Here is a 21,510-nt window from a genome sequence, read left to right on the forward strand (position 1 = left end):
TATAAAAAGGAGTAATTAATTAGTTTCTTTATATTATCTATCCCAGTTTTTCTTTTAAGCGAGACATATATAAACGACCTGATGTAAAAGATGCACCATTAGCAATATTTTGTACTCTGAGAGTACAATATTCACTGTAGTCAGTTCCTTAATGAACAGAATGAAAGTGTCATTTGTATGGCTTAATACTTACTGCCTGCATTTTAATAGACCTGGCATGCTTTTAAGCAATCACACATTTGGTTCAGAAAAATCATTGGGAAACAACTACACTCCTCACTTTCCCTAGTTATACTTGAAAATGGCTACATCAATTTCAAGAATAACTTAAAATTCAAGTCAAGTCACCTACAACCATTATGGATATATCACTTAACATAACAGACATACAAATAACTTACATGATAAATCCCCTGCAACAATGTGATATATCCAACAATATCAATGTGATATCCAACAGATCACACGTAACATATAATGTAAGTAGCACAATTCACCTGGCAACAAGTCTCAAAACTCTTGCTGCAATACGATGTAATTGACTCTAAACTAACAAGAAATTAGTAGTTTTTAATTATCACTTACTTTTCCCCACAGAAACCATAAATCTTGGTAATTAGAATGTAAGTTCACTACGTTATTTTTATCTGTAATATGTTGTTTTATGTTAATTCTACAATCCCTAGAACCCTGATTTTGAGATATTTAAGCAATCTTATGTTATCATTGTATTTTCTTTGCTTGATTGTAATCCTGGTGATATTATTCCTTCCAATATCTATGGAGTGGATTTGTCCTGCAAATCTGAGATGTAAGTAAAAATTACTTAACTGTTCAGCTATAGAATGATCGGTGCAGTTCATATCTATAGAAGTTCTGTTATGTAGAGTGATTTGTGTGGGTGGTAAGTCAAGCCTGGTGATGTTTGAGCTGGGCTCAAGGCAGTCCATGTTGATATCCCCATCACAATAATTTTTTTCTTCCATACAGGCAAGCTTTCAAGAACTTCTGTGATCACATCTTGGATTCCTTCAGTTACCTTGTGATTTGTAAATTTCAACTATGAAAATGCCACTCTTATTAATGATTAGTTTTACGGTACAACCTCACAGGTATGCTCAATACCAAGGGTTTTTGAGTTGTGACTCTCTATTATGTTCAACAGCTCTTGACTTACAAATATGCCAACGCCTCCTTTTATGTGGTTCTGGTTACGTAATATTCAATGAGGACATAGCCACATATACATTGTATTAAAGCATTACATATAATAAATTGTTAAGTTGAAATTAGTGTTAAAAAATTGTATAATCAAAAAACAGGATTTAAAAACAGCATTTACCAAATTTTTTTTGAATTTGCACAATTTTCCTTATTTTCAACATGAGTTCTTAATGAAATCTCAAAAAGTATAAATAATTTACAAGACTTTATAAAATTCCTAAAAATGCCATTAAAGATCTTTTAAACATGAAAAAATTGTCATGTAAGAAGATGTTTGTATCAACATATAATTTATTGAGTTTTATGTTTGTACATACGTGCAACTGTTTATATACAAACATTATTTAGCCTAAAAATCGAAATTAAGTTGTCCAAGATTATCATACAAGGAAAGAGAGAAAGAAATATTGACATCAAAAAATATAATATTAAATTATTTCCAAAGATCTGACCATCCATAAAGACTAGCTTAATAAAGAACTGTCAAATAATGTAAAATAGTGTAGAAAAAAATCCCTTTCAGCATGCTGAAGCAACATTTTGATTATCCTTTGCTGTAAGGATTGGTCATATCAAAAATTGTTTAAGATAAAAATTTTAAGTAATATTTAGAGGACTAACAACCACTTTAAACCGATTCAATACTGTGCCTATTAAGGGAGGTATTTTTTTTTGTCTTCAAAAGCACAGTTTTTCCAAGTTTTATAAGATAATTGTTTTAAAGTTTACACGCTTACATTTTTATCCGCTAAAATCCTCTATGAAAAACAAAAATTACAAATAACTGTTCCTGAAAAACGAAGGAATGAACCCAGTTCAAAAGTGCAAAAAGTATTCTGTGAAAGTTATATAAAATTCTATTAGTTTCAAATTTCATCGTTTGAATTTTTTGCTAAAATATAGTGTTAATTAAAAAATGTGCTTTTACAACAAGAGAAACAGGTTTATTTAATTTGTTGTCCTATTACTAATTTTTGTAAAGCGTATGAGCAAGGAAAACTAAAATAGGTTTATTCTCTAAATTTTGTTAAAGTAGGTTATATCAGTCACATGTAATCTTAACAAATAATAAAAAAGACAGGAATCCAAATAACGATGCATTACTGTTAACATAAAAATAAATTGCATGTGCAGTACAACTTGAAGGTGTCACAGCATTTCACCCAAACAAAACCAATTCTAAAATAAAGCTAGTATTTACAATAAAAATTTATAACATATATTTTCAATACACTACAACATAACACATACACATCATTATTTAAATAAGAATTAATTAATCTACTTATAATAGAAGTCCTAAGCAAGCTATATTGATATAAATATATAAGAAAAAATGTAGTTTTTTTTAAAGACCTAAGAAAAGCAACCCACATACACATCCTCAAAAAAAATTATTTTTTTTAGCACCGTGTGGTTTTCATAATTTTCAGCAAAAATTCAATGAATAGGCAGCTTTATCATATATGTAAGTTACAATGGCAAAAACAAGAAAAACAAATATGCAATTCTGCCATTAAATAATTATCTACAGAGTACACACTTTTTGAATGTAAATAATTTTTTAGGACAGCTTTAAATTAATACTACTGATACTTAAAGTGCCATTTGGAAAGTATTAAAAAATTATATTCTTGAATAAAAAAGACCTCTATCAAAAGAAGTTAGTCTGCGATCCGATACGTATGTTTACTTTTTTATCCTTTGTTAGTTGTGGACAATCTGAGATCTTAAGAGATTTTATATTTTTTTTAAATTTATGTGGGTGACAGCTCTGAACTCTACTATTGGTTGGCCTTGAACCATGTGCTCTTTAGTCACACTCTTGTTATGTTCATTGTACTTAGCAAGACTCTTCTGGATCTGGTCGACTCCCGCTATTTAAATCATAGGTTTTTTAACTTAATATTTACTTGAATTTTAATATATGATTTTTATAATTATTTCAGAAAAATAAATAATTTTGATTTTATGTTATAAATAATATAATAACAATTAAAATTAGAATAACAGAAGGGAAAGTGTTTATCTACTCTCCAGTCTAATAATGATGACATGTTAAAAAATAGGGCTAGAAGAAAAAACAACAGCTATTGTTGTTTTATAGCAAAACTAAATGGAATGTAATGATACTAAGTTGGAATGGACACTTAGATCAAATGTATGCCTGCTATGATGTACCCAGAGCCGTTAAGCACTGTAATTTATTTCATTGTTCTAAACGCTGCTGGAGTAAACAGTCAAATTATTCACGCAGATAATAAAAGTAAGATTAAAAGCTGGTGTTTTTTTCACATAATTTATCAATTGCTTTGGTCTCTAACCACCAGCTGAAATATGACCCAAAACGTTTTTTCCTAGTGGCTTGAAGCGGTACGTGGAAATGGAACCTGCTACTTGCTTTAATACTAGCCAAAAGAGACTTCTGTTTGCTTTACATAAGTAAAAAATTAAGAAAGCTTATGAAATAGATTTGCCATGTTTGCAAAGCCAGGTAACATTGTAGAATGAGAAGCAAAACTGGCTGTGATTAAATTGTTTCTCTAACGATACAAATGACTGAGAGATTGACAAACTTAATAAACGTTTTCCTTTTTTAGTTCTATTTTACGTTCCTATAATTTTATAGGATATAAATGTGAAGAATACAGAACAATTAGTTTAACTAGTCATGCATCAAAAATCTTAACTAGAATTCTATACAGAAGAATTGAGAGGAGAGTGGAGGAAGTGTTAGGAGAAGACCAATTTGGTTTCAGGAAAAGTATAGGGAGAAGGGAAGCGATTTTAGGCCTCAGATTAATAGTAGAAGGAAGATTAAAGAAAAACAAACCGACATACTTGGCGTTTATAGATCTAGAAAAGGCATTCGATAACGTAGACTGGAATAAAATGTTCAGCATTTAAAAAAAATTAGGGTTCAAATACAGAGATAGAAGAACAACTGCTAACATATACAGGAACCAAACAGCTGGATTGTAACAATGTAACTTAAAATATGGATAAAACTGTCACACTGTGCTTCTTGGTTAAACATAACATTGCAGATTGTGTGGCCAGAATTCCCATTATATTGATGGTAATTTTGTTGTCCATAAAGCAAAACCTTTAGGTTTTTTATTTGAAAAATTATTGTCGGATGATAAAATTGATTTTGTTTACGAAAATTGAGCAAACAGTTTTACTCTGAAGCATGTTTATAAAACACTAAGCTTGTAATCATTATCGATTACTTTTACGCCTAAATATTTTCTCGTATAATGTGTAAAGTCCAATTTGTGGGCTTTTTAAAAACATAACCTTTTAGGATAAAAAAAGTGCTTTCAGATCATTATTAAGGCATACTTTATGAAAAAGTAAACTGTATAATCAGTTACCCGTCAGCTTATATTACAATTAAAAGATTTAGTTTTACAGAAACAATATTGTTCTGTTGATGCAAATACAATTATATGATTTATCTGCGTCCACTTTACATGTACAGATATTAGTATATGTTCAAAATGATTTTCAGTAGCGATTTCTTTACTGTTAATATTTTGAAGTAATATTTCATAATTAATTTATTTACCTTACCGTCATTTCATGTGTTTGATTAAATAATTAATATGAACTTTAAACACAATTTCGTTTTACAAATTTTATAATTTGTTCGGATCCGGAAAAAATATTTATATATAAAGTAGCAAGTTAGGTTAAATAATTGGTTATAAGAATCAACCTTACCGACAGTTTATATTATATCACTAGAGTTTTGGGTCATTTGACCATCATCAGGAGATAGATTTTTTTGTAATTAAAATTAAAAACGTAAACAAACTATTATTAACAAAACAAGCCATCTTGTAACTCTATAGTCTAGCAACTAGATAATCAAGTTAGGCAACTTGATAATTATTAATTTAAATAGAAAATCATCTTCAAATTTTATATGTCCCTTTATTAATTTATTGTTGTAAAAATATACATAATTTTTTTGAGGTTGCTGGTGTTATCAAAATTGTTGGAAAATCTAATATATAAATAAAATTATCCGGGCTGTAATTATGTTCATTTTATAAAATGTGTTTAGCATAATTGGATTTATCGAAACAGCCTTTCTTTATACTATTAATATGTTATTTAGCTCTAATAGAAAAAGAACGGTTGGTCATTACAGTATATTGTTGACGGTAGTTTTCACGTTTTAAACTATACCAATCTTGTCTAAGATATTTATTTCCTTATTTTAGTAGAATCGCTATTGTGTATAAAATTGATGTTTTAAAAAGTTAACTTAAAAAGTAATAGAATTTTAAATACATCGTTACATATATTTTTTCTTTAAATTGAGATTATACCAACCGGGTTGGTAGTTGTGAACGCGTTCTTTGCAAATCAGCTGATTTCGTAGTCGCGAGTACAAGTTCAAATCGTAGCAATATGATTTGTAATACTCATTATTTCAGAAATAATACCCTCGGTGATTCACGGATACTACAGAAAAAAATTAGAAATTGAGATCACGTTATATAGATTGTGTATATCAAAGCTTTTCCCGTGATTTTCATAACCTATCCTGCTTGTGAAATTAAAAAAATAAAATATTTTATCAAACAAGGCTAAAATGCTTCGTTTGTAAGTAACGGTTAATGAATGATTTCGCTCGGATTTCAGCAAACCCTGTGCAAGAGGTCGTACTGAAAATTTATAGGACAATAATTAAGGTGCAGAATTAGTGATTTCTATTGGTTTTTTACCTTAAAAATTTAATAAAATAGCCATCAAAACATCTGCAATAGGTTTTAAGAAATCTGGGATGAAAATCAATAATTTAGAGTAAAAAACCCGTTATTATGTTTGATCTACAATAACTTTGTTAAATGGGTAATAAACATGTAAAACTTGTAGAGAATGTAATTCTGAACATAAAGGTGCAAGATAAGTAGAATAAAACAAACAAAGTTTAGAAAAATTAGAATTCAGTTTAGAAACGATACAGTAAATCGTACCTACCAGTTTATAACAAATATTCAAAACCCTTCTGTAGTGCTTTTGTAGCTCTTTATAGTACTTCAGGGCTATCCTAAGTTTCTCAGCAGCATCCATAATGCAAACAATAATTCATGAGAATGTATTTTTGTTTTATATATGGCATTTCTCATCTGTCTCTAGATGCAAAAATCTAAATGTGTTCTATCAAGTGTTTTTGGTAATTATCCATTAGGTTTATTTATTTTATAAATTTTTTTGTTATGCAAGGAATGAATGAAAATCTCTCATTTTCTTAGCAATTTTCACCATGACTTGGGTCCGTGCTTTGTCATTCATAGAACACCCTTAATGAGAATCCTTCATTGTTTATTTTTAATATAGCTTCGTACCTTCTTCAGCATTTTAATATAAACTTCTGATATTATTAATGATTCTAGGTTCTACAAATTCTGTCTAAATTCCCAAATTTGCTGTCCCAAATCACTAGTTAGTAACATCCTGACTCCATAGGAGAAGACACTTGCCATGTGATGATTTCAGTTGCAACCCCTCTGTATCTAACCCTGATGGGCTTTACCTCATGTCACATTTAAAACCTCAGCCTTGCTCTTGTCTCAGTCAGGATGCCACCAATTTACATTGGTGTACTACTAATCATTTGATGTTATCCATACAAAGAAAAAACGTATCAAACAGTCTTTAACAAGACTGGACTAATTGAGCTGATAATTAACTACACCCTGGGATGCAGTTGTTTATGTCAAGATTGAGTTCAATACACGATACACAACACCAGTATGAATAAAATAAGAGCTACAAAAACAATTATACCATTACAAGAATATAAAACAGGAACACTTAATACTACAACAAGGACATAACAAAACAACAAGCAGTACCCTACCTTTACACACATTCAGCAATCCTTTCTTTTACAAGAAATACCATATATTCTTCAATGATGGTATTCTTTGCCCTGGTTTTACCAATTTTCACAGAGTCCAATGTCGACCCGATATCAAACTGACAAATCATCTCTGTATTCTTCATATTACACAGCAAACATTTGTATAAAACATGAAAGACATCATCCAGCATGCAACATTGCGGCCGTAACGTGGAATCAACTAAGCCGAATTGAGCCAATCTGCCCCTAAAGAAACTGCATCACATATTTGTTTGGTCGTACCCAAGAAGCATCCTGTAATAAACCAGCAACATCAGAAAACAGATCAAGTGTAAAACACCCATTAAATGTCTCATCCCATCTTGCCTGCCATAAAGCATAGCCCTATTACTCAATATCTCAAACCTTTTCTGAAGGTTTGGGATATTGAGTTGCTAACCTTCTTAGCAACATATCATTGCTCTCTGATGCAAATAGATCAATCAGCTTCACTCCGGCAATCACCAAGATTGCCTCACCTGAAATCGTACAATAGCCACACATCATTGTTAACAACAAGAGGCGTTGGGCCCTAAGTAACATATCCCAATAAATACATCGCCTCACAATTATACTCTTATACAGGATACTTATGATCTTAAAACTAACCCCCCCCCACAATCAGTATTGACCACACATCGAATACCAGAAAAGGCACTACAGGCCTTTGCGATGCATTGTAAGTACTACTTGAATCATCTCGTCAAAAAACACCTCAAGATACTCCTTTTGAACTTGAACATTTTTTTGATGGGCTTGCCGCCTTGCAGCCAAGTGGCCCAAAGGAACATCATTATGGTTTTCTCCAGGCTGAATGTCATCTTATGTTGACAACCCCACAGCTTAAATATCCTACAAGTCCGAGTGGCTCTGAAGTCAATTTCCCTCTGTGAGCGTCCTTCGACCAGCAGGATCTCATTGTCAGAATAAGACACCATACAACACCCACTAGACAACCTCAACTGCAGAATCGAGTCAAACTGTACAATCTACAATAGAGCACCCAACACACTGCCCTGGGGGCAACTCTTAGACTGGGTCTTACTAACCTCACGGCTGCCTAACCTCACGATGCACCTGGAAATGATATATAATGCAGATTCACCATCTGCATTATAATCAGGCAGTAAATCATCAAGCAGTTATTGTAGTATTTCAGTTTTGTCTGAAATAATTCCATGCCAAGTTGAGAGAGCGTACAAAAGAACATCCCTTCTACATTTGTGTCCCAAATAAAGTTCCCGTGGAACTTTATTTCCCTGTACTTACTGTTTTCGGCAGTAAGTACCTTGTGAAAGTCCTACATTCTCTGCAATTAGCAACAAGTACCGCCTACAATTCAGGATCATAATCTTGTTGAGATGCCCTCTAAACAGCAAACAAGATTGTTTCAAATTAGTCAATAACCAATTACCCTACTCCACTGGTGCTTGCCTCTTGACTGGAGCTACAGGGTGTAGAGCACTCAGCAATGTCAATAAATGACGCTGGAAATCTTTCTGCCAGATTCTCCAATTCCAAATCATTGACACTCCTGCCCAAAACTACAGAACTGCGAGAGAATCCACAAATTTCTTCCAGTCCATTTTTTCCAGCCTGTGCCGAAAACGACCCTGCTGAACTGGAATATTACATTGGTAGCGATCACTCAAGCCACCAACAACCTCAAACACAATCAAGATGATCACTGGATGGTCAACCGATGACCATCCAATCGCACAAATTGGCAGGAATAAACCTGCCAACTGTAACATCGATGTTTGTTCCTCCAAACAACAGATATGACCATCCAAACCATACTGGGCACTAAACCGCTCCTTTACTTCACTGTCGTCCGTGTGACAACTATGCCACAATAAGAACTTGACATTCACGTCCATACCAATAATTATACCACTGGGACAGAGAATTGTAGAATTTTATCACACACATCAAGACGAAAATATGAACTTACACCATAAAGATGCAAACTCTGAACATCCACATGAACAACATCATGATTATACAAGAGCTGTCACAAAAAGACACAATCAAGCACCCTTCTGCACATAACAGCGGACATGTTATCTGAACCATTATAGAAGCATTTCCATCTAGCAAAAGCTGGCACACACCCAGAGACAACATAAGAATGCTGCAACAAAACTACATCCAAATGCCATCGTAAAGCTACCTCACCAAATTCCACCTGAGCTATAATAAACAGTGAAATTTTGGGGTAACCTGTTTGCTTACAGATAGTAATGGCATTGTAAATAAATAATTTTGACTTGCTCTGTACAAATACATACACTATTATATATGGAATGTGTCTTTACTTGATTTATTTAGCACAATTTCAATACAGAAATTTAATCATTATATAGACAAATAGATTTATTGTTGCACTTTTATAATTTAGTTTGATGAAAAACAGCAAAGAAAATACTTTTAATCAAATAATTTTGGCTGTATACAAAATTTTTATTTTCTGAAAGAATATAACATTACAATAGACCACAAACATTGCTATATAAACATATTAAATAATTGTAAAAACATTTATATTTTGTTACATGGGATGTCTCATGAGAATTAACATCAACATTAACAAAAGCAAATTGCCATGTAATAAACAGCTGTCAGTAAATTTAACTTTTGTTAATACTATTACTTGATAACTACCTAATTTGCTGTAGACAGTTGAGGGTTTCATATAATTAATTCAATCACAGAACACACCCATTTCCTCAAACAAATAGAATTCCAAATTTTAATGTATATTAACTAGATTTTTGTAGAATAGCATCTCTTTATTTGTAATTTTTGCATTTCTTTATCATCTGTCATTTCTGAGGGTATGTACCCTGAAGTTCTTATTACACAAGTGAATAAAATCAAAGTGGATTTTAGTCAGTCAGTAAACTTGCATATTTTCACACCAACAGTCAAGAAATGCTTTTTTCATCTTTTTAAACGTTTCAGCCTGTTCAATAACAAGTGTCTAAAATAACCAATACACAATGGTAAGCTACTAAAATTGTTATCACCATCATAACTAATAAGTAATATGTAAAACTTACAATCATACAGAATATGCTTACTTGGTCTCTCGCCAGCAAATAAAAATAAGTTAATTCAAAATGGTTAAGACGGCAAACAATTGACAAAATCATCAAGGTTCATGAAAAGCAGAAAAACAATCATTTATGAAATCATTGCAGGAAAACTTTAAAGATCTTCATTTCATTTAGCATAATTTTAGAACTTGAGAAAATACAGAGGAAATAATACAGACTATTTACATACAGTTACTATTTAACAAAAATAATGGTGCCCAAAACAAGTATTTTTACTTTGTGTAAATAACACTGCTCTCTTATTGGAGAGTGAATAACAAGACATTTACAAAGGATATCAGATGTTGAATAAACACCAAATTACTAGTAAAACAACATTTCTTTGAAGAACAAGAATTTGTTGCAAAGAATTCAAAAGCAGTATATAAAATGTGTGTACCAGAGTGCAAGGGTGAGGAAAGAATGGCACATGTAATGGAGATTTGGATGTAATGTAAAGGCAGTCTTTGAGGGTACTGCTGTTATTTTGTTGAGTTAAGCTAAAATGAAGACAAAATATTTTGGATAAGATGAGAGAGCAGTAAATGGGAGGGCAGGTTGAAGAGGCAAGGAGAGAAAAATATGTTGAAGAGTGCGAAAGGAATTGAGGTCAATGTTTAAAGGAAACAGGACAAAACTGAAGTAGGGAATGTAATTATACAAGCCCCAACTGCAATTTACAAATGCTGGCATCATCTCTGAGATTTATCCATTTAATTACAATATTATTAAGAATGTGTTCACACATCAGAACATCACAGGCAATCAGAATCAATTCTCATTAAAATATTTTAAGACTTTCAAAGAATAAAAAATTCACAATTTGATGTATTTATACATTTGTTGTATAATACATTTGTCATTTGAAAATATTTTCTAAACTGTTAGGAAATATCAAGCTAAAAAACTTGAAATGAATAGAGATATGTATTTGTAACAGTCATTTCATCTAACTCCATCTAAATTTACTCTGACCAAATTTACGATAACATTACCTGTGCAGTATCTTGCAAATGCTTTAAAATCAAATAATTTTCTATATATTGTTTAAAATTTGACTGAAAGGCATACTCCCAGTTTGTAAACTGGATATCTATAAACACCTTTGTAGTCAACTGGTAACCTGAGCATAAAGTAACATTAAAATTAAGTAACTAAAAATAACACAACTGCTAGGTTAACTTTTGTAAAGGTACCTATAATTTTGGTAACTAATTAATCTTACTTTCTAAAAAAAAACTGATAATCTACCAGTCTTCAAACAATAATGACATTTCAAAGTACTTCATTCAACCAAAAGAATAATTTAAAAAAATATGAACAAGCTTTTTCAAGTGTGTGTCAATTTCATACACACATGAAATTTGACACAGCATTGTTCAAATTTATAAGTCTTCATGACTAGTACCAAACTAACAAAATTATAAAATCATTCGATACTGACTGAACACAGCATTCAATGTAACAGTATTTGGCAAACTGACCACCAAACAGGCTGTGGGAGTGGGGGTGGGACCTTGAGTGCAATCAATGGAAGTATAGTCCGAAATGTTATGATAACTAAAAACTACATTATTCATAACAGAGTCAATTCTGTACGAAGTGATCCAACCGAAATATTTTTGGTTGCTTCATTTTTATTTGTTTATATATTATTTATTTATATTTATTTGTTTCCATGTACAATGGCAGCTCAAAACAGGTCTTTGATACAAAAAGACCTATAATTAATAAATTATACACATAATTTAATTATATCAGAGGGCTGTATGTCGCAGGAAAAAGTAATACATCCACACTGTATGACTACAACACTGACTATTTCTGTGACCCAAAGCCCCAACCAGTAGCCTACTGTTTCTACACAAACCATATGAACTTAACCCTTTATTAGCTGCTGTACTTTTCTAAAAATAGTTTTCAAGCTGTCCTTTTATTTAACTTTTAATTTTTATTTGGTCAATTATATTTTAATTTAAAAATTAACTTGATACTAAACACAAAATATCACATTACAGAACAAAGTGTTCTTTCATAAAATATGCACATTTTGTAAGATATTAAACAATGTGGTAAGAAAATAAGATTCATTTTCATCGTTTAATAATAATTGTTTTTAATAATAAGAACACATTTATACTAGTTTATAGCTTATATAATAATGGTTATAATAGTTTACAATTGTTTAAATTGAGTTTAGCAATGGTTTGTTTTTTAGAATGATTTTTGTTTACTTAACTAATAGTTTAAAGCACTTATTTGTAATGAAAGGTAAAAAGGGAAAGGGAATTCACACTAAATCGAATGCTTAATACATTTCTTAAATTTTACAGCGGTTAATAATGGCATAAATTCACATGATTTGTGCGTATTTTGAAAATTCATAACTTTACTCAGAATCAAATATTGAAATGTTTACTGTAGTTTATTCTTATGTAGATGTATATTATGTGGATAAATTAGATTTGATATAAAATTTTAGCGGTCACTTTTTAAACTTTTGTAGTAAAAATGTCTAATAAGCAAGGTTCAATATAAAGGACCCAAATTTAAACAGGAGAACTTGAAAAAGAAATGTTTATGCTGCAAAGTTTTGGCATAATCTGGTCCAAAAACATGAGCTCAAGATGAGGTCTGCAGTGAAGGCAAAAGCTGAGTTTTTGAGTAAGTAGTGACCAGAATCATCACAAGGCAGGTGGTCTCTGTATCCTAACCCACCAGGTTGGTCTAAAGGTTAAAATCATTGCAAATCAGCTGATTTCAAAGTCGAGTGTTCTAAGGTTCAAATCCTAGATTGTGGATACTGGTGTTCTTTGGTGGTTGGGTTTCAATTAACCACACATCTCAGGAACGGTTAATCTGAGACTGTACAAGACTACATTTACAGTGGTTCCAGAGGCTAAATATAAAATGAAACGTCCCTGTATCATGGGCATTTTTGATCGTTTAAAAAAAATCCTGTTTAAATTTTGTACTTGTGAAAGGTGAATGTTATTGAACATAATTAAAAAACAAAATTTTAATATATTATATTTTTTTTTTTGTCTTCAGTCATTTGACTGGTTTGATGCAGCTCTCCAAGATTCCCTATCTTGTGCTAGTCGTTTCATTTCAGTATACCCTCTACATCCTACATCCCTAACAATTTGTTTTACATATTCCAAACGTGGCCTGCCTACACAATTTTTTCCTTCTACCTGTCCTTCCAATATTAAAGCAACTATTCGAGGATGCCTTAGTATGTGGCCTATAAGTGTCTTCTTTTAACTATATTTTTCCAAATGCTTCTTTCTTTATCTATTTGCCGCAATACCTCTTCATTTGTCACTTTATCCACCCATCTAATCAGATGGGTGGATAAACAAATCATCTAATCAGATGGGTGGATAAAGGTTAACATTCTCCTATAGCACTGCATTTCAAAAGCTTCTAATCTTTTCTTCTCAGATACTTCGATTGTCCAAGTTTCACTTCCATATAAAGCGACACGCCAAACATACTTTCAAAAATCTTTTCTTGACATTTAAATTAATTTTAAGGCTCATTTCGCTTGTGCTATTCGGCATTTTATATCTCGCTCCTGCTTCATCCATCTTTAGTAATTCTACTTCCCAAATAACAAAATTCTACTACCTCCATAATCTTTTCTCCTCCTATTTTCACATTCAGTGGTCCATCTTTGTTATTTCTACTACTTTCATTACTTGATTTCTTCTTGTTTATTTTCATGCGATAGTTCTTGCGTAGGACTTCATCTATGCCGTTCATTGTTTCTCCTAAATCCTTTTTACTCTCGGCTAGAATTACTATATCATCAGCAAATCGTAGCATCTTTATCTTTTCACCTTGTACTGTTACTCCGAATCTAAATTGTTCTTTAACATCATTAACTGCTAGTTCCATGTAAAGATTAAAAAGTAACAGAGATAGGGAACATCCTTGTCGGACTCCCTTTCTTATACGGCTTCTTTCTTATGTTCTTCAATTGTTACTGTTGCTGTTTGGTTCCTGTGCATGTTAGCAATTGTTCTTTCTCTGTATTTGAACCCTAATTTTTTTAAAATGCTGAACATCTAGGTCTATAAACACCAAGTATGTTGGTTTGTTTTTCTTTAATCTTCCTTCTAGCCTTGGCATCCTGTACTACATTATTATCTACAAAAATGATCAATGTTATGGAGTGAAGTGTAATAAGCATTATTTACATCTTCAGTTATCTCTAGGCAACAAGTTCACTGAACTTGGTTTAATGTTTCGCTTTCCATCTTAATGAATTTGATTTCAAGAGACGTTCAAGGCATTGCAGAACTACAGGATTGTAAGAGTGCAGTTTACCATCTTATTTACTATATATTAAGTTATATGGTTTGACTGGCAGAAGCTATTAAATTTGAAAATTAGAAATTAAAGGATCAGAACCCTATTTACCGTTGTTAAAATAAAAAAATAAAAATAAAATAACATACATTGTAAAAAAATGTCTTTTAACACATAATCATAAAAAATTTTAAAAAGTGATAATAAGTAAGGATTTCAGCTTCTCTACTCTTTATTAAATCAGAAATACAAATATAATTGAACACTGTTCCTTTTATTTTTTTTTTTGTCTTCAGTCATTTGACTGGTCTGATGCAGCTCTCCAAGATTCCCTATCTAGTGCTAGTCTTTTCATTTCAGTATACCCTCTACATCCTACATCCCTAACAATTTGTTTTACATACTCCAAACGTGGCCTGCCTACACAATTTTCCCCTTCTACCTGTCCTTCCAATATTAAAGCGACTATTCCAGGATGCCTTAGTATGTGGCCTATAAGTCTGTCTCTTCTTTTAACTATATTTTTCCAAATGCTTCTTTCTTCATCTATTTGCCGCAATACCTCTTCATTTGTCACTTTATCCACCCGTCTGATTTTTAACATTCTCCTATAGCACCGCATTTGAAAAGCTTCTAATCTTTTCTTCTCAGATACTCCGATCGTCCAAGTTTCACTTCCATATAAAGTGACACTCCAAACATACACTTTCAAAAATCTTTTCCTGACATTTAATATAATTTTTGATGTAAACAAATTATATTTCTTACTGAAGGTTCGTTTAGCTTGTGCTATTCAGCAATTTATATCGCTCCTGCTTCGTCCATCTTTAGTAATTCTACTTCTCAAATAACAAAATTCTACTACCTCCATAATCTTTTCTCCTCCTATTTTCACATTCAGTGGTCCATCTTTGTTATTTTTCGTACATTTCATTACTTTTGTTTTGTTCTTGTTTATTATCATGCGATAGTTCTTGCGTAGGACTTCATCTATGCCGTTCATTGTTTCTTCTAAATCCTTTTTACTCTCGGCTAGAATTACTATATCATCAGCAAATCGTAGCATCTTTATCTTTTCACCCCTTGTACTGTTACTCCGAATCTAAACTGTTCTTTAACATCATTAACTGCTAGTTCCATGTAAAGATTAAAAAGTAACGGAGATAGGGAACATCCTTGTCGGACTCCCTTTCTTCTTACGGCTTCTTTCTTATGTTCTTCAATTGTTACTATTGCTGTTTGGTTCCTGTACATGTTAGCAATTGTTCTTCTATCTCTGTATTTGAACCCTAATTTTTTTAAACTGCTGAACATTTTATTCCAGTCTACGTTATCGAATGCCTTTTCTACGTCTATAATCGCCAAGTATGTCGGTTTGTTTTTCTTTAATCTTCCTTCTACTATTAATCTGAGTCCTAAAATTGCTTCCCTTGTCCCTATACTTTTCCTGAAACCAAATTGGTCTTCTCCTAACACTTCCTCCACTCCTCTCAATTCTTCTGTATAGAATTCTAGTTAAGATTTTTGATGCATGACTAGTTAAACTAATTGTTCTGTATTCTTCACATTTATCTGTCCCTGCTTTCTTTGGTATCATGACTATAACACTTTTTTTGAAGTCTGACGGAAATTCTCCTTTTTCAGAAATATTACACACCAGTTTGTATAATCTATCAATCGCTTCCTCAACTGCACTGCGCAGTAATTCTACAGGTATTCCGTCTATTCCAGGAGCCTTTCTGCCATTTAAATCTTTTAATGCTCTCTTAAATTCAGATCTCAGTATTGTTTCTCCCATTTCATCCTCCTCAACTTCCTCTTCTTCCTCTATAACACCATTTTCTAATTCATTTCCTCCGTATAACTCTTCAATATATTCCACCCATCTATCGACTTTACCTTTTGTATTATATATTGGTGTACCATCTTTGTTTAACACATTATTAGATTTTAATTTATGTACCCCAAAATTTTCCTTAACTTTCCTGTATGCTCCGTCTATTTTACCAATGTTCATTTCTCTTTCCACTTCTGAACACTTTTCTTTAATCCACTCTTCTTTCGCCAGTTTGTACTTCCTGTTTATAGCATTTCTTAATTGCCGATAGTTCCTTTTACTTTTTTCATCACTAGCATTTGTATATTTTCTACGTTCATCCATCAGCTGCAATATATCGTCTGAAACCCAAGGTTTTCTACTAGTTCTCTTTATTCCGCCTAAGTTTGCTTCTGCTGATTTAAGAATTTCCTTTTTAACACTCTCCTATTCTTCTTCTACATTTTCTACCTTACCTTTTTTACTCACATCTCTTGCGATGTCCTCCTCAAAAATCTTCTTTACTTCCTCTTCCTCAAGCTTCTCTAAATTCCACCGATTCATCTGACACCTTTTCTTCAGGTTTTTAAACCCCAATCTACATTTCATTATCACCAAATTATGGTCGCTATCAATGTCTGCTCCAGGGTAAGTTTTGCAGTCAACGAGTTGATTTCTAAATCTTTGCTTAACCATGATATAATCTATCTGATGCCTTGCAGTATCGCCTGGCTTTTTCCAAGTGTATATTCTTCTATTATGATTTTTAAATCGGGTGTTGGCAATTACCAAATTATACTTTGTGCAAAACTCTATAAGTCGGTCCCCTTTTTCATTCCTTTTGCCCAGCCCGTATTCACCCACTATATTTCCTTCCTTGCCTTTTCCAATGCTTGCATTCCAATCTCCAACTATTATTAAATTTTCATCTACTTTTACGTGTTTAATTGCTTCATCAATCTCTTCGTATACACACTCTACCTCCTCATCATCATCATGGGCGCTTGTAGGCATATAGACGTTAACAATCGTTGTACGATTCTATCGCTATGCGTCTTGAAATACTGCACTCTCCTCCCTATCTTCTTGTTCATTACGAAACCTACTCCTGCCTGCCCATTATTTGACCATGAGTTAATTACTCACTGTTCCTTTTTATTAATATTTAACCTGTTAATCCAAAATGGAGGTAGTGAAAAATACTGTTTTTATTTATTTATTTTAATTATTAGGTTATTTTTGATATTTTTGCCACAAAATTTTTATTATGAATTATATACTTAGTACCTGTTTTATTTTTAAAATACACATATATCTGAATTGAGATTTTTACATTTGTTGTTTTATATCAACTGGAAAACTCATAAAAAAATATATATATATTTAATTATAAATACCTCAACAAACTGAAAATATCCCTTATAACCTGATCCGTTCATGTATACATAAAATTATCAGAAATAGCACCCTAAAAAATGAACAATATTGGAAATAAGAATAAAAGTTTTAGAATTGTTTTACAAAGATAACATAAGTAGCGTAAAAGTGCAGTTCTGCTCCACGCTATTAGCATTTTATTTCAAGTTTATGCTATTTAAATTTTAATAATAATAAATAAGAAAGAAAGAAATAGAGAAAAAAGTATAATAAATGTAGTAGAACGGAAATAATAAAAACTGAATTAAGATGTAATATACAAAACAAAATTTGGCATTGTGATTAGCTATGAATTTATTTTTGTGATTATCTATGTATTTATTATATAATAAATACAGCAACATTAGAAAGAAATAATTAAAAATATTTGCACATGTTTTGTAAAGTAATAAGAGTTAAAAAAAGAAGACAAACATAAAAATTATTTAAAATAAAAACAATAATAAATCTCATACTTTCAAAATATATCGGAATTCTTTTGAACAATCTTTTTGTAAAATTAGTTTGTAAAGAAATCTTTTGAAGGAAAGATTTTTCAGATAGTTTGGCAAATTATTAAAGATTACAACGGAAGCTTTATAAGCTTCTCTTTTTTGTAAATCAATCTGGTTTAGTAAAGATGGATATTGTTATTTTTTTACGAATAAGCAATTATTTTTATTAGCAAAGATTGCATATTCATAAATATAAACACAAGGATAAGTTAACAAATTTAATTTTCTAAATATAAAATCCACGATTCATTTTGTATCCGAATCATTTTGTATCAATTTTGTATCCGAGTTTTACTAAAGCTTTTAGCGTTATCATATTTCTTCACCACCGATCGATGGAATTTTGATTTAACCGTAAAAGAAAGCTTTATACTGTTCGGTCTTCTATTTTTTTTTATAACTATAACGCGTGTAAATCATTTGATCTAAATAAAAAAATGACAGCGACTTTCTTAAACGGTAACGATGTGCGTTATAAAAGATTACTTGCGGCCAATTACGTATCGTAACTCTCGGTGTATTGGGGTTTGATTCTGTATTCGGCAAACGAGTAGGGAACTAGAAAATCACGTGTTACTCTTCTGGAAACCGCGGTATTAAATATTATTTTAGAGAATACTTAAGTTTTTCTTCAAGTAAAATTTTTTAAATCGTGTCACCTTCTACCGTTTGATTATAGAACATAACAGACTAAACGTTCTTGGATTTTAAGATACCCTGGCAAAAATGCCCAAAATATTATTGAAACTTTTCAAGCGAGTCTTTTAAAAAGTAACATTTTATTAATAAATAAAGATTTGATGGCACAAAAACACTGAACGGTTGTTCTCGAGAAAAAATAAAAACCAGAAAGCCATCACGGTAAAATTAGCCTAATTTGATAGTCGACGGTACACAAGGGACTATTTTCATTAGCAACATGCCCGATTTCCTTAAACTATTACCATCGATGTACCCCCGTTATGAGTCGGTCGGATAGGTATCGATCGGTTTACAAATTTTAACCTCTCGCAGCAGGTAGAATTTGAACTGGCAACTCTCATATTACAAAACTAATTATAAATAAACCTTCATTCCGATCGGAGCACAATAATTCATTATATATATCGTCTACAAAATGTAACTCCCGGTAACGAAAGGATTCCAACGCGGGGTCATACATCTAAATCGGTTCGGTCGTTGAGCCGCAACAGTGGAACATACATTCATACAAACATACACCCTAAATATATTACACTCTTTCTTGTGTATTATAATAATCGAGAACGAGATAAACCTGAAATTTAAAAAGCGTATAATGCAGTTTGTTAAATATAACAAAATCTTGATGCGTTAAATTTAGAAGGGGAAGGGGATAAAGAAATGAGAATCGTATCTTTCCGATAATAATTAGCAATAATGTAGTTGAACTAACGAAATCCACGAATTGTTTCTGGGATAGTAGATGTTTAGCAGAAAATGTACTTATTTCGCCAAACGGTTTTGTAAAAGTACACAGAAGGTAAACTTTTACTTGGAAGACGAGAATTTAGAAGGTTTGTATGACAACACAATGTAAATATTTAAGGGTTTTACCACGAGCGAAATAAATTAAAAACGCATAAACATCTTTAAAGTAAATAAAAATTAATGCAAAAATAAATAACTTGAATAAATAAAACGGTTAATAATTGCATTTATCGACACAAAAAGAAGCAAAAGGTAAATTCATTTAAGATAGAACATTTTTCAATTATTTGTTTGTAAACTCGTAAATAATGTTACACAAGGTCTTCACGTGACTGCTGATAACACCGCACTAATATTTTACAGTAATCACAATTACAAACCGATACCGATTGAAACGTTGTCTCCTGTCTGTTTTCAAATCGACATTCAAGCCGCTAATAATTTACATGATGTATGATGTCCATATAATATGTCGACTATGCAACTTCAAACTTTATCACGATTACAACCCCTCGGCATTTAAACGTCTGCTTGTTCATTGTGAATTAAATCCGTTTGGAAGTAAAGTAATCGCATCTTAACTTTGAAAGCCACAAAAAAATTTGGAAAAATATAAATACTGTTTATTAAACTAGTTTAAATTTTATTACGCTGTCATTTTAAATTACTCCTCACAACTGCAAATCGCTAAGAATTTTTACATTATTCGCTTTCATATTTATCTATATTATCGATTGAAAATTACATATACAACTTTATTCAACATATTTATCCTTGACGCAGGTAGCGAAAGAAACCTTGAGCGCTAATTTTTTTTTTTTTTGCTTTGTGTTTCTGAAACATAGTTTGCCGATTTTAAAAATAATACTTCAAGCAAATCCGTTGGAAATTGGGCAAAATATGATGAGAAACTCGTGTCATAAATCAGTATAAATGAAAGAAGATTCAGAAAACTACGTTTTATAAATATTCCCGCCACCCAAAAGGCTATTCATATTGACAAAAAAAACATGCGTTACATGTTTACCGATATCGTTTGTCGGAAAATATATTTATAGACATCAAGTAAAAATGACGTATTTATGATCACAAATTCCTTCTTTTTTGTTGTGTGTGCAGGATGTTTTTCGGTATGTTGCTAGTAAGAGCTATTTAATAAATCCCTAACCCTCATAGTAATTATAATGCACAAGTCACACACACACATACACACACACACACAAGCAGATTTCTGAGAGAAAAATGGTCATATTCGTTCTAGTCTAAATAAAACATTTTACATCGTTCAAATTGTGTGTAATAAAACCGATTCCTTTGTGAATATAAAACAGAATAACCGACAAAGATATATAAAATGATTTTGTAACAGCGTTTTAAAACTGACACCGTACATATCCAGTTTAATGGCTGCGTGATCAGAAAAGGTTAAAAACAATAATTATCTAAATAAAAATACAAGATTTTTGTATCGTAATATATAATCTAAAATACATAAAAATACTAAAACATAAAAAATAAAACATAAGTACTTATTTACCGGTTTGCAACCGGCATCCATAATCTGCATTTAAAAAATATAGTACAACAATAATAGTTTAGTTATAATATTAGGAGAGCGGATATTTATTTAAAGGACTAAAAAACAAATACCATAAAATTTTTAACATTTACTTTCTGTTATTAATCTGTCGTACAAGTATTAAAAAACTTTTTTGATAAGGTATATATCTGTGCAAATGTTCTTGACGAGGAAAG

At 31.4% G+C, this 21,510-nt stretch overlaps 1 protein-coding gene across 3 annotated transcripts in view; it reads right to left on the reverse strand.

Annotated features, from left to right (window-relative positions):
* Positions 1 to 21,510, reverse strand: part of LOC142325612 (uncharacterized) — a 68,745-nt gene that overhangs the window by 14,026 nt on the left and 33,209 nt on the right. Inside the window, exon 2 of one of the 3 annotated variants that reach the window (XM_075367579.1) lies at positions 7,103 to 7,399. The exons of 1 other annotated variant lie outside the window; for it this stretch is intronic. The gene's annotated coding sequence lies outside the window, so the exon portion shown is untranslated. Of the gene's footprint in view, positions 1 to 4,950; positions 5,067 to 7,102; positions 7,400 to 21,510 lie in introns of those variants that run through there. One more of the 3 variants, XM_075367580.1, reaches the window with a different exon arrangement.

The sequence above is a fragment of the Lycorma delicatula genome, chromosome 5 (assembly GCF_047948215.1).
Source record: "Lycorma delicatula isolate Av1 chromosome 5, ASM4794821v1, whole genome shotgun sequence".
Taxonomy (NCBI): Eukaryota; Metazoa; Arthropoda; class Insecta; order Hemiptera; family Fulgoridae; genus Lycorma; species Lycorma delicatula.